The sequence below is a fragment of the Brassica napus genome, unplaced genomic scaffold (assembly GCF_020379485.1).
Source record: "Brassica napus cultivar Da-Ae unplaced genomic scaffold, Da-Ae ScsIHWf_1108;HRSCAF=1574, whole genome shotgun sequence".
In the NCBI taxonomy this organism is placed as follows: domain Eukaryota; kingdom Viridiplantae; phylum Streptophyta; class Magnoliopsida; order Brassicales; family Brassicaceae; genus Brassica; species Brassica napus.
The window spans coordinates 4975-19299 of NW_026014532.1; the positions used below are offsets into that span (position 1 = coordinate 4975).

The 14325-nt window shown below is 40.6% G+C and overlaps 1 long non-coding RNA gene across 1 annotated transcript; it reads right to left on the reverse strand.

The window, feature by feature from the left end:
* Positions 1 to 408: 408 nt before the first annotated feature.
* Positions 409 to 2266, reverse strand: LOC125595979. Its single transcript, XR_007330733.1, has 2 exons — positions 1501 to 2266; positions 409 to 1232 (listed from the first exon to the last, which is right to left on the reverse strand). It is a non-coding gene; the product is annotated as an uncharacterized LOC125595979 (long non-coding RNA).
* Positions 2267 to 14325: the final 12059 nt, after the last annotated feature.

Here is a 14325-nt window from a genome sequence, read left to right on the forward strand (position 1 = left end):
TAACTTTTGGCAATGTAATCCGAGAACTACGTAACTATAGTATCGTTAAAAGTAATCAGTGTTTAATTATTTTTTGGGAATATATATATGAGATTTTTGAAACTATCATATATTAATGAATTGTATAAATATCTATATATCTATTCATATAACTTTCTATCTTAAGTTGCGGGGTTTTTTTCACCTAGCAATATTATGTCTGTACTATTTAGTTACTTTGTGTTTTTCTAAAAAAGTCTAGGTTTTGCGAATCCTTAAATCCATCATATTCGCCCTTTTTTTTTGCAAGTCTAGGTTCGGTGAAACAAAACAAAATTCAATTACTTGCAAATCAAGCTTGTTGTTACTGCCATCAAGTGACTTATACTTATTTCTCGACTATGGTTGATCAAGGATTCGCACTCATGATGATGATAAATTGACCTTCATTACGTTTACACGAACCTACATATGTAATTTGTAAAACATTTGTTATTTGTCTTTTTCTTCTTCTTCTTACTGATATGACCATCATTTATCTAGGACATTTGAGAATGACCACTTTATTGTAAACTTGATTAACAACAATAGATCCCATGAATTAATTTATCGATACTAAGTGGAAACGAAGAAACCTTTGGAGTAGAAATGGGAACAATATTAAAGAATCATGTTTAAATTCTTCATTTTGATTCTGAGCTTTCTAAAGACTTGCGATGCTTTTGGATGTACCTGTCATCTCGTGCTATCAGCAGACTGTTCTGCTTCCACCCAATTTACAACTTGGAAAATCAGGGACTGTGGATCTTTGTTAACATCTTCATCACCCGTGCCTTTACACTTCTTGTTCTCTTCTCGAGATCCTTTTCCATAAACCTCATGAACCAATTTGCAGCTTCTTGCTCTATCTCCTTAGTCAACTTCGATGGGTTTCCTAACCCGGAAGGAGGAGCTAGTGATAGGTTCTTGTTCTCATCGTTTGAGCTCATATGCTTATAGTTTACTGCTGATTCGGAGCTGTCTTTCTTCTCTTAGATGTGGGGTTCTCCTGATTAGTTCATCAAACTCTCTTGTTTCTTCTCCTTCTTCTTCTTGTTAACTTTTTTCTTTATTCGTTTTCACTAAATCCAACATATCTCATGGTCACTACCACAAGCCAGAGCTTTTAAGTCTTTTAAGTGCATCCACCATCTCTGACAATAAATCATCTCTTTAGTGGGTCTATCATTCTGTGAATACGCAGCTGCATGTACCTGTTATACACCACAACCAATGATGATTTGTATAAACTTGCAAAACCCAAAAAACAATAAATACTGTCAATACAAAAGCATTCCAATCTCTGTTTTCTTCCAAAAACAAACGAAAAACACACTCAATTTCGGATCTGAAAATCCATTTATTTCACAACTCGGGAAACAGCTGAATTAAATCATATTCAAACCAATAAAATCAAACCAAACATCTAAAAACATGAACTCGATGCATAAACTTCAAAAAGAGGGCTTTTGAAGGTGTTACATCTACATAGCCAGGATCACTTCTCTCTTTGGATCCATTTCACATTCCTCTTTCGCAATCTTCAGTGGAAAAACAGCAGCAAGCCTTCAAATCAGCTAAAAAGAAATATGACTTTGGCATTCTACTGAAAAGTAAGTTTTTAATTTTTATAGAAAATTATAAGAGGATAATGTTCAGGAGATGAATCTGATCTTTTTATAGGTGGATATACACAGCCTAGAGGATGAGTAAAGATGGTTCTTAATGACCATGAATCAATGAATCCTTAACGTTTTGTAGGAGAAGAATGTTAGACGAACCGACACCAATAAATCTCTTAAATCTCTGACCCAGAAATTCCTCACGAAGTTTCTTCTCACACAATCTCCTGAAACTCCATTAATGGCGAAAGGTCTTGATGTTGATGGATTCGTATAAGGAAGAACCCTATATGAGAAAGTCAGATGGAGGAAGACGATGAGCCCTAATTGTCGGGAAAATATGTTGTTTATCTTTCACTTGGGCTGGGCTCTTGTTTTCCATGAAACATGGTAACGAAATACCAAACACATATAATGTGAATGAGAAGCCCCATTCAATGAAAACAAAACATGACAAAACAGGTTAAGAGGGTGGACATGTGGCGCGCGTACATGAGGCGAGTTTCCAGGCTGAATCCAACGTGGAGGCACAGGAGAGAGGCAAACAATACTTTATATATATTGATAGACTCTATAATATAATAATTAGTAGTAAAAACACCTATAAACCATGGGTGAAAGTGGGTCAAATCCATTGTCTATCAACTCCCCCAGACTTACCCTTTTGCTTGTCCTTAAGCAAAACAAACAGGCAGTCTCTCTGAAAGAAGTTTGGAAACAGCAGGGACTCACACAATTTTAAACTTAGAATCATCACCTCTACAATATTGCAATCCACATCTAAGAAGTCCTAATCACAAAAGCACATTATACCATATCCTAGCTTAGCAACCAAATTCACCTAACTAACAACTTAGCAAATCTTGTCTAACATTCCCCTCTACCAACCTCATTTCTTAGCATAAAGAAAAGTGCAGGCTTTACTTTGGGAGTATCGATCACAGGATGCAAGGATTTTCAAACAAGTATCTGGGCCTGCAGGTAAACATTAGTTGATATCCTCTCTCTCTACTAATTTTCTCTCTTAGTCAAAGTCTGCTTATATTTGCAAGATCATTGACCAAGATTGGAGAGGCTTCCATGAATCAAGACTTAATGGTGGTTGCCACCAAATCCTGTTCACTTTTTTTGACCTCTATCCTAGAATTATTTGTGAAGCAAGCCATAATGGTTGTAGCCACCAAGTCATGTTCTAATCCTTTACCTATAGAATTCTTATGATGCAAGCCTTAATGTTTGTAGCCACCAAGTCTTGTTCGAATCCCTTCTAAATAAATCTCTAATAGATATGTATATATATATATATATATAATAATAATAAAATATATATTTTATATTATATCTATATTTCGAAAATAGAGATAGAGGGTGATAAATCTATATACACAAGGCTATACCTTCCAGACTTGTTTGAAGAATCCGGTCCCATGTATACCAAGCCCCAAGACAAGCAGTTGTGTCAAGTTTATTGTTGGAGGTCAGCTTTGGTTCCTTCAAACAATCTCAACAAGTGTAACATAGTTGACATGTTGATCCACTTTAGTATCTTTACTACTATCTGCAATCAGTAAGTTCTAGAATGGTGTTAAAGAGTGGTTAGATAACAAGATAAAATCTAATAAGTTCATTATCCCCTTCTTGACTCAATAAAAACTTTATGTTGGAAAATATTTTTTTTTTTAAACTCATGAATAAACTAATATCAGTAAACCTCCCCCAGACTTAAACTATACTGTCCCCAGTGTAACCTCAGTCGGAGTGATGGTGATAAATAAATCATAAGTATGTAATGTAACAAGTTAGAACGATATACCAGACCAGAATGTATGTCGACCGATGTAAGGATGTTGATATCGGTCGCGGCAGGTGATGCTATGTCGATCGATGTCGACAGTGTCTCGTCGGTCGATACTGACGGCAATCGTCTACGCGGATCTTTTTTTTTTTGACATGCAATAATTAAAAACCAACATAAATAGAAGATTAATAAAAACCAAATAAATATTACCTACTAGTGGGTTGCCTCCCACTCAGCGCTTTGCTATAGTCATTTAGCTAGACTTTGGACGTGATTTGGGCTAGTAATGTTGAAAGCTGGCACTTATTGGGAAACAAGTCTCCATCTCTTCTCTGCGCTTGTTGAACCATGTACCAGTGAAGTCTAGCATTGCTTCATCTCCTCTGCGCCGTTTGTCCTTCATTATTGTAGTTGCATCTTCTATCTTCTGCAATCTATCTCCAAGACTCTCAAGAATGAACTGATGTCTCATAACTATGGCGTATGTGTCAGCTGAGATCTCCTCTTCATGATTGTGCGTGTCAGACATGTCTGATGTCAACTTTTGTACTAGCCTCCCTCGGTTTGTAGCGTCGTCGACCGATGTCCGTCTGTGAGTATCGGTCGAATTATTGTTGCGTCTGTCGATCGATGCTGATGCTTCTGGTCGACGGGCAATGTAACTCTGAATCTCCACTAATTCCCCTTGAATAGCTTCTATCTTGGAAGTCAAAGCACTAATGCTAAGATCCACTGGGAAATAGATGTCATCACACCTCCTATCAAGCCTCAATTCTGTAGTTTCCAGAGCTTTGTAGATCCCTTCTACCAACTGATCTATCTCTCCCCTGGTGTGAAAATCTGGTTGAGTCTTCATCGTATGTGAGTGTGGTGGGTTGTCGTCAACCGATGCTGGTAAGCGGTTATCGATCGATGCGTGTAAGCGACTATCGATCGATGCATGTCGATGTCTGTCGATCGATGTAGAGCAAGATACGTCGTTCGCACGCTGAATTCTCGCTATGTCTTGCCTCATCTCTTCCATGCAAGTAGTTAGCCAACTGATACTATCATTCAATGGATAGTAGACTCCATCAAGCTTCATCTGGAAGTCTTCTTTGTTCTTCTCTTGTTCTATGCAGATTCCATTGAACATCTCATTGATCTCGTCCTTGGTGTAGATCTCTGGTACTAGCTTGGTTTGGGTGAATGAGCTAGCATGTTCTGGAAGACATATGTAGATGTGCTCATCTATCGAAGCTCTTTCCATTAGCTTTCTGATCTCCTCCTTAGAGACATTAATGATGTGTCCATCCATATCTCTTACGCATCCCTGATCATCTCTGTAGACTCCATACTCATCTTTCTCTTCCCAATAGAATTTTCAGGTTCCAAAAAGGTCAAAAGCTCTTCTGCCAAATTCTGGACGTCTGTCGATCAATGCTGGGAAGTTAACATCGAACGATTTCTTATTGGCTTTGTCGATCGATTCTTGTATCTTTATGTCGATAGCCGCTCGTCTGTCTACTTCACTGATTCGGCTGGAGCTAGTTCCTTTTCCATAGGCTTCTGCAAGAAGTGAATCTGTTTCCACTTGTGCCTGAATTTCTGGTCTTAGAGGGCGAAATTTGTAGACTAGAATTTCGTTCTTTCTGTATTCTACATCATACAAATCATCGCGGGTCTCAGGTGGTGCATCGTTTACTGCCATGATGGGATTGTAGCAGTCGTTCCCCCATTCTTCTGGACTACTGTCGACCGATGCTTCCTTTGGTGTGTCGATCGATATCTGATGGGCACTGTTGATCGATGTTGCAGTATGAGTTTCGATCGACGCCGAGTATTTAGTCTCGTACTCACCTCCACAGTGGAATGCTGCAATGATTCCTGGATCATTGATTCTTCTGGGGGTCGTCTGTGGCTTCTTGACTGGAATAGGGTTGTAGTGGACATGAGGATCTATGAGCGTTAGGTACAATTGGTTGGTTTGCAAGTCGCACACTGCTCTCACTGTTGACAAGAAGGTTCTCCCTAGTAATAGAGAAGAGTTCCAGTTCAGCTTGATGTCCAAGACATGAAAATCTACTGGAACTAGGGCATTACCAATCTGCACCTCTGGGTCTCTCACAATCCCTCCTGAGTTCCTCTGAGAACAATCCACAAAAGTGAATAATTCCTTGGAAGGCTCTACCTGAAGACCCAGATGGTCTGTCATAATCCTAGGTAGGATACTGACTTATGCTCCTGTGTCGCACAAGGCATGTGGGAATTCAATACCCTTCACCGTGCATGGTATTGCAAATTGCCCAGGATCACTCTTCTTCTTCAATGTAACCCTCTTCCTCATCTGCTCTCTAGCTTCACAAAACATTCTCCTAATGTCGTCTTCTGTCTCTCTGGTTTCTCTGAAGAACATCCACAATCTGTGGGTATAATAAGCCTCATCGAATGGCTTTTCTAGAGGAATCCTGAAGACTCTTTTTCGGAAACTTTCATTTTCCTATTCATTAGCCCCCCCCTCTTGAGATGTTTCCTTACTTTTTCCTTTCTTTTCCTTACGGTTCTTCCCATAGGAACCCTATCAACCTCCATAGAATCTATTCCATCATCTAAAGGTGTCCTGACGGCCTCTGGTGGGTTTTCTGATGGTTTGGGTTTGGGCCTAAGTGCACTAAGACGTGCAACATCTATCTTCGGCATCTGCACTCGGTACGTAATAGGTGTTCGTCGATCGATGGGCGCTGGTGGTTGTCGGTCGATGACGGTTTCCTCATGTCGATCGATGAAGGTTTCCTGATGTTGATCGATGACGGTCTCCTGATGTCGATCGATGACGGGCTCCTGATGTCGATCGATCTTCACGTAGACAGGACTGGGCGGATGTGGGTGTTTTGCTATGAACTCCTCGTTAGTCATGATCCTCACAACATTGCAAGATGCGATTGACTCCTTAGGTGTTGTCGATCGATGTCCAGGAGAGGATATCGATTGGTTTTGGGTGACTTCTGTTGACCGATGTCCGTGGCTTGGCGTCGATCGACACCAATGCGATCCGCCGAAGCTCATCAGACTCTCTACTTCAAAATCTCCTTCTTGCAGCTTCTCTTCTTTTACCACTTGCCAGAAATCATCCCCAATGATGGCATTCACGTGGTGCTTCATCACATCATCTTCTACCCCTCTTGTCAAGGCTACCTGCCTCTAAACAGCTTCTCCTGTCTGATCAACCTGCATCTCCAGCTTCTTCACATGAGTGCTCAAAGTCTCAAACTTTGTGTTCAGGTTTGTGTAGACAAAATCAATCTTCCCATTAAAGTCCACTGTCATGCACTGCTGTCCCTCGAGAACTCTATCAAGCATCTCCTCAATCTTGCTCTCTTGAGTTGGTGGTGGTGGCTTCTGGTAGTAGGAGCTTCCATAACCCCCGTTGTTGTTGTAATTGTTGCTGTAGTTGTTGCTGTAGGGTTTCTGGTGCTGCGAACTCTTGTTGAATTTGCCCCTATTTCCATAGGAGTTTCTGTTTCCATCCTGGTTTCCCAAACCTTGGAATCCAGTTCCACTGATGAAGTTCACATCTGCTTCCTCTCCTCTACCCTCTGTATCTATAGCCTCTACATTTTTAGCCAAGCAGACATGCTTCCTGAGAAGCTTGTGAACACTGTCCAGCTTTGCCTTCACCTCATCAATCTGATCATTCCCAAGGATGGTGGCAGATCTCTTCCTCTTAAAATCAGTGTTCTTGGTGCTGCTGCTAGATGATAGGTTTTCAATGATCTTCACTACCTCCTATGGATTCAGGGTGTTGAAGTTCCCATTGCTGGAAGCATCAAGAGCGATCTGGTATTGCACCGCGATGCCTCTGTAGAAAATACTGAGCAGTTGTACCTCATTGAATCCACGGTGTGGACAGTCTCTCTGGTAAGACTTAAATCTGATCTAGGAGCTTCTGAGTGAATGTAGCAATTGATAGACCATGGATTTGACCCACTTTCACCCATGGTGTAAGAAAACTTCATTAGAATAGTAAATAGATATTAATGGAGTTCCAATCACAAATATAACTTTGAATCTTCTCTCCAATCTATAAAAATCCTAAAAACCTTTGCTGATAATAATAAAACTAGAAACACAAGAAAGCACCACTTTTCCTCTAACATGGTGGCAAAGCTTATATAATTAGGTTAAAACTCGTCGGGGTAATCTTGTAAATTGGTGAAGACTTGGGCTTCAAGTCGGTTGTGACCAAACATGCTTTCTGCGCGCTTCAATGTCGATCAATGTTCTGATGTGAACATCGATCGATATTTATTCCTCAATATCGACCGATGGTCGAGCTCGATGGTCATCTCGGGTGCTTGCTCCAAATATCTCCAAAATGTTCCAAAATCATCACTTATCTCCAAATCACTCCTGATCTTATAAATATAATAAATAGACTCTATAATATAATAATTAGTAGTAAAAACACCTATAAACCATGGGTGAAAGTGGGTCAAATCCATGGTCTATCATTCGCTACAATCACTCAGGAGCCTTCAGAATCATTCAGAAGCTCCTGGATCAGATTCAAGTCGTATCAGACAGATTGCCCACACCATGGATTCAATGAGGTACAACTTCTCAGTACTTTCTACAGAGGCATCACGGTGCAGTATCAGATGGCTCCTGATTCTTCCAGCAGTGGTAACTTCAACATCAGGAATCCAGAGGAGGCTGTGAAAGTTATTGAGAACTTAGCATCTAGCAGCAGCACCAAGAACACTGATTTTCAAAGGAAGAGATCTGCAACCATTCTTGGGAATGACCAGATGGATGAAGTGACGGTGGACTTCAATGAGAAGATTGATTCTGTCTACACCAATCTGAACACAAAGTTTGAGACTTTGGGCACTCATGTGAAGAAGCTGGAGATGCAGGTTGTTCAGACAGGAGAAGCTGTTAAGAGGCAAGAAGCCTTAACAAGAGGGGTAGGGTAGGATGTGATGAAGCACCACGTGAACGCCATCATAGATGATGATTTCTGACAAGTGGTGAAGCAGGAGAAGCTGCAAGAAGGAGATTTCAAAGTAGAAAGCTCGATGAGTTTCGGCGGATCGCATTGGTGTCGATCGACGTCTGACTTCGAACATCGATCGACAGACTTCATTCAAAATCAATCAACAGGCTCTCCAAAGCATCATTCGATGACACCTATGGAATCAACCGCATCTTGCAATGCCGTGAGGATCCTGGCTCACGAGGAGTTCGCAGCAAGACACCCACATCTGCCCATCTCTGTTTATGTCAAAATCTCTCGACATTCTGATACTCCCGTCGATCGACATAAAGAGACCGCCATCGATCGACAACCTCCAGCACCCATCGATAGACGAGCACCTCTTACATACCGTGTGCAGATGCCAAAGATAGACGTTGCACGTCTCAATGCACTCATGCCACAACCCAAACCTTCAGATAACCCACCGGAGGCCATCAGGACACCTTCAGATGATGCAGCATATCCTATGGAAGTTGATAGGGTTCCTATGGGAAGAACCCTGAGGAAAAGAAAGTAAAAAATGGCAAAACATCCGAAGAGGGGAGCAAATGAAAAGGAAAGGGAAAGTTTCCAAAAGAGAGCCTTCAGGATTCGTTTAGAAAAGCCATTCGAGGAGGCTTATTTTACACAGATTGTGGATGTTCTTCAGAGAAACCAGAGAGACCGAAGAAGACATTAGGAGAATGTTCTGTGAAGCTAGAGAAAAGATGAAGAAGAGGATTACAGTGAAGAAGAAGAGTGATCCTGGGCAATTGGCAATTCCATGTACGGTGAAAGGCATTGAGTTCCCACATGCCTTGTGCGACATAGGAGCATCAGTCAGCATCTTACCTAGGGTTATGGCAGACCATCTGGGTCTGCAGGTCTAGCCTTCCAAGGAATTATTCACTTTTGTGGATTGTTCTCAGAGGAGCTCAGGAGGAATTGTTAGAGACCTAGAGGTGCAGATTGGTAATGGCCTAGTTCCAGTTGATTTCCATGTCTTGGATATCAAGGTAAACTGGAACTCTTCTCTATTACTTGAGAGAGATTTCTTGTCGACAGTAGGAACAGTGTACAACTTGCAAACTAACCAGTTGTACCTGACGCTCGTAGATCCTCATGTCCACTACAATCCTATTCCAGTCAAGAAGCCACATACGTCCTCCAGAAGAATTAATGATTCAGGACTCATCGTAGCATTCCACTGTGGAGCTGAGTACGAGACATAATACTCGGCGTCGATTGAAACTCACATAGCCACATGATCGACAGTGCCGCCCAAAAATCGATCGACACACCCAAAGAAGAATCGATTGACAGTACTCCAAACGATTGGGAGAACGACTACTACAATCCCACCATGACAGCACATACCAGAGACACCATGCATGCAGAGGAGTATGATGAAGATTATGAGGAGGAATGAGCTACAGAGTACATAGCCATTCTTGATGAGGAAGACAAACTACTACATCATTCCTCTTGGAAAAGTAATGCGCCGTCGATTGACAGAACAGTCTCAACATCGATCGACACTCATCCTCATCAGACAAACCGAAAACGAGCATCGACCCACATTGCCTACTACCCATCGATCGACACTAGAGTCGATCGCGTACGAGAAGGAGACTACTCGATTGGCAGTTGGGCAGATGATCACCATCACGAAAGCTATGCAGTAGAAACGGAAATTCATGAGCCAGGAGCAAATGAACTTCATGAGGGTTTCACATATGAGGAACTTCTCAATATGCAAAGACGTGATGAAGCAGATCAACAACAAGTAGAAGCTACTAGGGAAAGAACACGTTTCAGCCATTTTATCAACAAAGCCATCGGTCCGTCGATCGACGACAAACCTCCATCATCGATCGACATCCATCCAAAACCATCATCCACTGTAAGCGAAAACCCTAATTTTGATAACCAGTATCTAACACAGGATGAATTTGGAATTTTCAGGGACCCAGACGGCTATGCAAGAGAAATAGATGGACATGCACTGTAAGTATCCAGAGAGGACATTGTAGACATTCTTCAGATGGCTAATGGAGCAGACAATCTCTCATGCAACAACGCACCGTCCAAACACATCAACAGAGGGTTACAAAAGAGTTCTATGACACAGCTGGTGGCATAGACATCGCTTCCAGCATAAGTATAGACATCCTACTCGACCGTCGATCGACGTTGACGTCCCTCCATCGATCGACGTTGACGTCCCTCCATCGATCGATAGACGTCCAGAATTTGGCAGAAGATTCTTTGACCTTTTTGGAACTAGGAAATTCTACTTGGAAGAGAAGGATGAGTATGGAGTCTAAAGAGATGATCAGGGATGTGCAAGAGATGTGGATGGACACATCATCAATGTGTCCAAGGATGATATCAAAAAGCTAATGGAAAGTGCTTCAAGAGATGAGCAGAGCTACATATGTCCTCTAGAAAATACTAGCTCATTCACACAAACCAATCTGTTACCAGAGATCTACACCAAGGACGAGATCAATGAGATGTTCTATGGAGTCTGTGGAGCCCAAGAGAAGAATGAAGGTGATTTCCAGATGAAGCTTGATGGTATCGACTATGCACTGAACGACAGCATCAGTTGGTTAACTACATGCATGGAGGAGATGAGGCAGGCATAGCCAAAATTCAGCATGCGGCCGACAAACATCGACCAGCATCGATCGACAGACACTACTCAACATCTATCGACGACGACCCAAAGAACTCACACTCGATGAAGTCTCAACCAGATTTTCACACCAGACCAGAGATTGATCAGTTGGTAGAAGAGATCTATAGAACTCTGGAAACTACAGAAGAGAGGCTTGATAGGAGATGTGATGACATATATTTCCCAATGGACCTTACAATGATGTCTTTGACTTCTCAGATAAAAGCAATACAGAGGGAGATAGTAGAGATTCACGGATACATCGCCCGTCAACCAGAAGCAACAACATCGATCGACAGACGCAACAACAAATCGACCGACATTCATAGACAGACATCGGCCGACGACTCTACAAACCGAGGCAGGCTAGTACCAAAGGTGACATCAGACATGTCTGATACACACAACCATGGAGAGGAGATCTCAGCTGATACTTATCCCACACTTATGAGACATCAGTTCAACCTTGAGAGTCTTGGAGATAGATTGCAGAAGATGGAAAACACAACTGCAACAATGAAGGAAAAATGGCGCAGAGGAGATGATGGACACTTGTTTCCCAGAAAGTTCTAGCTTTCAACACTACTAGCCAAATCACCTCCAAAGTCAAGCTAAATGACTATAACAAAGCGCTGAGTGGGAGGCAACCCACTATCAAGTAATATTTAATTGGTTTTTATTAATCTAGTATTTATGTTGGTTTTTATTTATTTATTGCAGGTCATAAAAAAAAAAAACTAAAAAAAGATCCGAGTAGACGAAACACTGCCGACAACGATCGACATAACATCACCTACCGCGACCGATATCAACACATTTACATCGATCGACATCCATTTCGTTCTAACTTGTTACATTGAGTCCTTATGATTTAGTTATCACCATATCTCCGACTGAATATACACTGGGGACAGTGTAGTTTACTAATAGTAGTTTATTCACGAGTCTTATTAAAATGTTTTCAAAAAAGTTTTTATTGAGTCAAGAAGGGGATGATGAACTTATTGTTTTTACTTGTTATCTAACCACACCATTCTAGACTTGTTAGTTGCAGATAGCACTAAAGATACCAAAGTGGATCAACCTGTCAACTATGTTGCATTTGCTATGAGTGTTTGAAGGAAGCAAAGCTGACCTCCAACCTAATCGAGCTCAACTTTGCTTGTCTTTGGGCTTGGTATACATGGGATCGGATTCTTCAAACAAGTCTGGAAGGTAAAGCCTTTTGTAGATTTATCATCCTCCCTCTCTCTATTTTCGAAATATAGATTAAAATTATAGATATAGTTATATAAAAAATATATATATCTATATATTATAGATTAATTAGGAAGGGATTCGAACATGACTTAGTGACTACAACCATTAAGGCTTGCTTCACAAATAATTCAAGGATATAGGTAAAAAAGAAGTGAACAGGATTTGGTGGCTACAACCATTAAAGCTTGATTTATGGAAGCTTATCCAATCTTGGTCGATGGTCTTGCAATATAAGCAGACTTTGACTGAGAGACAGAATTAGTAGAGAGAGAGGATAGGTACTATTATTTACCTGCAGGTCCAGATACTTGTTTGAGCATCATTGCATCCTGTGATCGATATTGAGGTTGGTAGAGGGGATTGTCAAACATGATTTGCTAAGTTGTTGACTAGATGATCTTGGTTGCCAGACTAGGATATGGTATAATGTGCTTCTGAGACTAGGACTGTCTAAGGTGTCGATTATAATTTTAAAATTATGTGAGTCCCGACTGTTTTCAAACCTCTTTCAGAGAGACTACCTGTCTGTTTTGCTTGAGGACAAGTCAAAGGGTAAGTCTGGGGGAGTTGATAGACCATGGATTTGACCCACTTTTACTCATGGTTTATAAGTGTTTTAACTACTAACTATTATATTGTAGAGTCTATTTAGTATATTGAATATGAGAGACAAAGTCATGATGGTTTGAATAAAACTCAAATGAAATATTGAACACAGAAAGTAAGAGTAATATAAATAAAGGAGTTCAAGATCTTCTCTGTTATGCAGTCTCAGATAAATCTCTCCAAATCCTAAGCTCTCCTAATAGTAGCCAAAATGCTCCTTCTCCAAACTAGGTCTTTAGGCCAGTCTGCCTCTAAAATGATACAAAACCTTAGTACATATAGCCTCACAGGCGGCTAAGGGCTTAGGTTGCAATTAATAAACTTTTAGGAAATGAAATCTTCTAATTTCGTGATTAATCCTTGGGTGATCCAACATCGATCGATGTCGCTCAACGGTTATCGATCGATTTGAATTGGCTCAGGTCGATCGATATTGCTCTTCAAGCGTCGATCGATGTTGTACGCGTAAAAGTACTCCAAAGCGTCCCAAAAGCATTATTTCCTTCTATTAAAAAACTGAACCTGTAATTGCTTTGAAAAGACTCTAAAACATAGTAAATAGATCTTAAAACACTTATATACCATGACTAAAAATGGGTGAAATTCATGGTATATCAACTCCCCCAAACTTATCCTTTTGCTTGTCCTCAAGCAAAACAAACGGACAGTCTCTCTGAAAGAGGTTTGAAAACATCAGGGACTCAAAGATTTAAAACATAGAAGTCATCACCTCTACAATATTGCAATCCACATCTAAAAGGTCCTAATCACAAAGCACTTCATGCAATATCCTAGCTTAGCAACCAAATTCATCTAGCCACAACTTAGCAAATCTTATCTGACATTCCCCTTAACCAACCTCATTTCTTAGCATAAATGAAAGTGCAGGCTTTACCTTGGGAGTATCGATCATAGGATGCAAGGATTCTACAACAAGTTTCTGGATTTGCAGGTAAAAGTTAGTTCCTAATTTCTCTCTCTCTAATTTCTCTCTTGAGTCAAGTCTGCTTATATTGCAAGATCATTGACCAAGATTGGACAGGTTTCCATGAATCAAGACTTAATGGTGGTTGCCACCAAGTCCTGTTCACTTCTGTTTGACCTATATCCAAGAATTCATATGAATCGAATCTTGATGATTGCCGCCACCAAGTCCCGTTCGAATTCTTTTTGTTGGAATCCTTATGAAGCAAGCCTTAATGGTTGTAGCCACCAAGTCTTTTTCAGATTCCACCTAACTAACACCTATTATATAATTTATATTTTTCTTTCTTTTCTTTTTCTCTTTTTTTTATTATTATTATTTTTTTTTATCTCTACCTATAAATCTAGGGTCGAAATA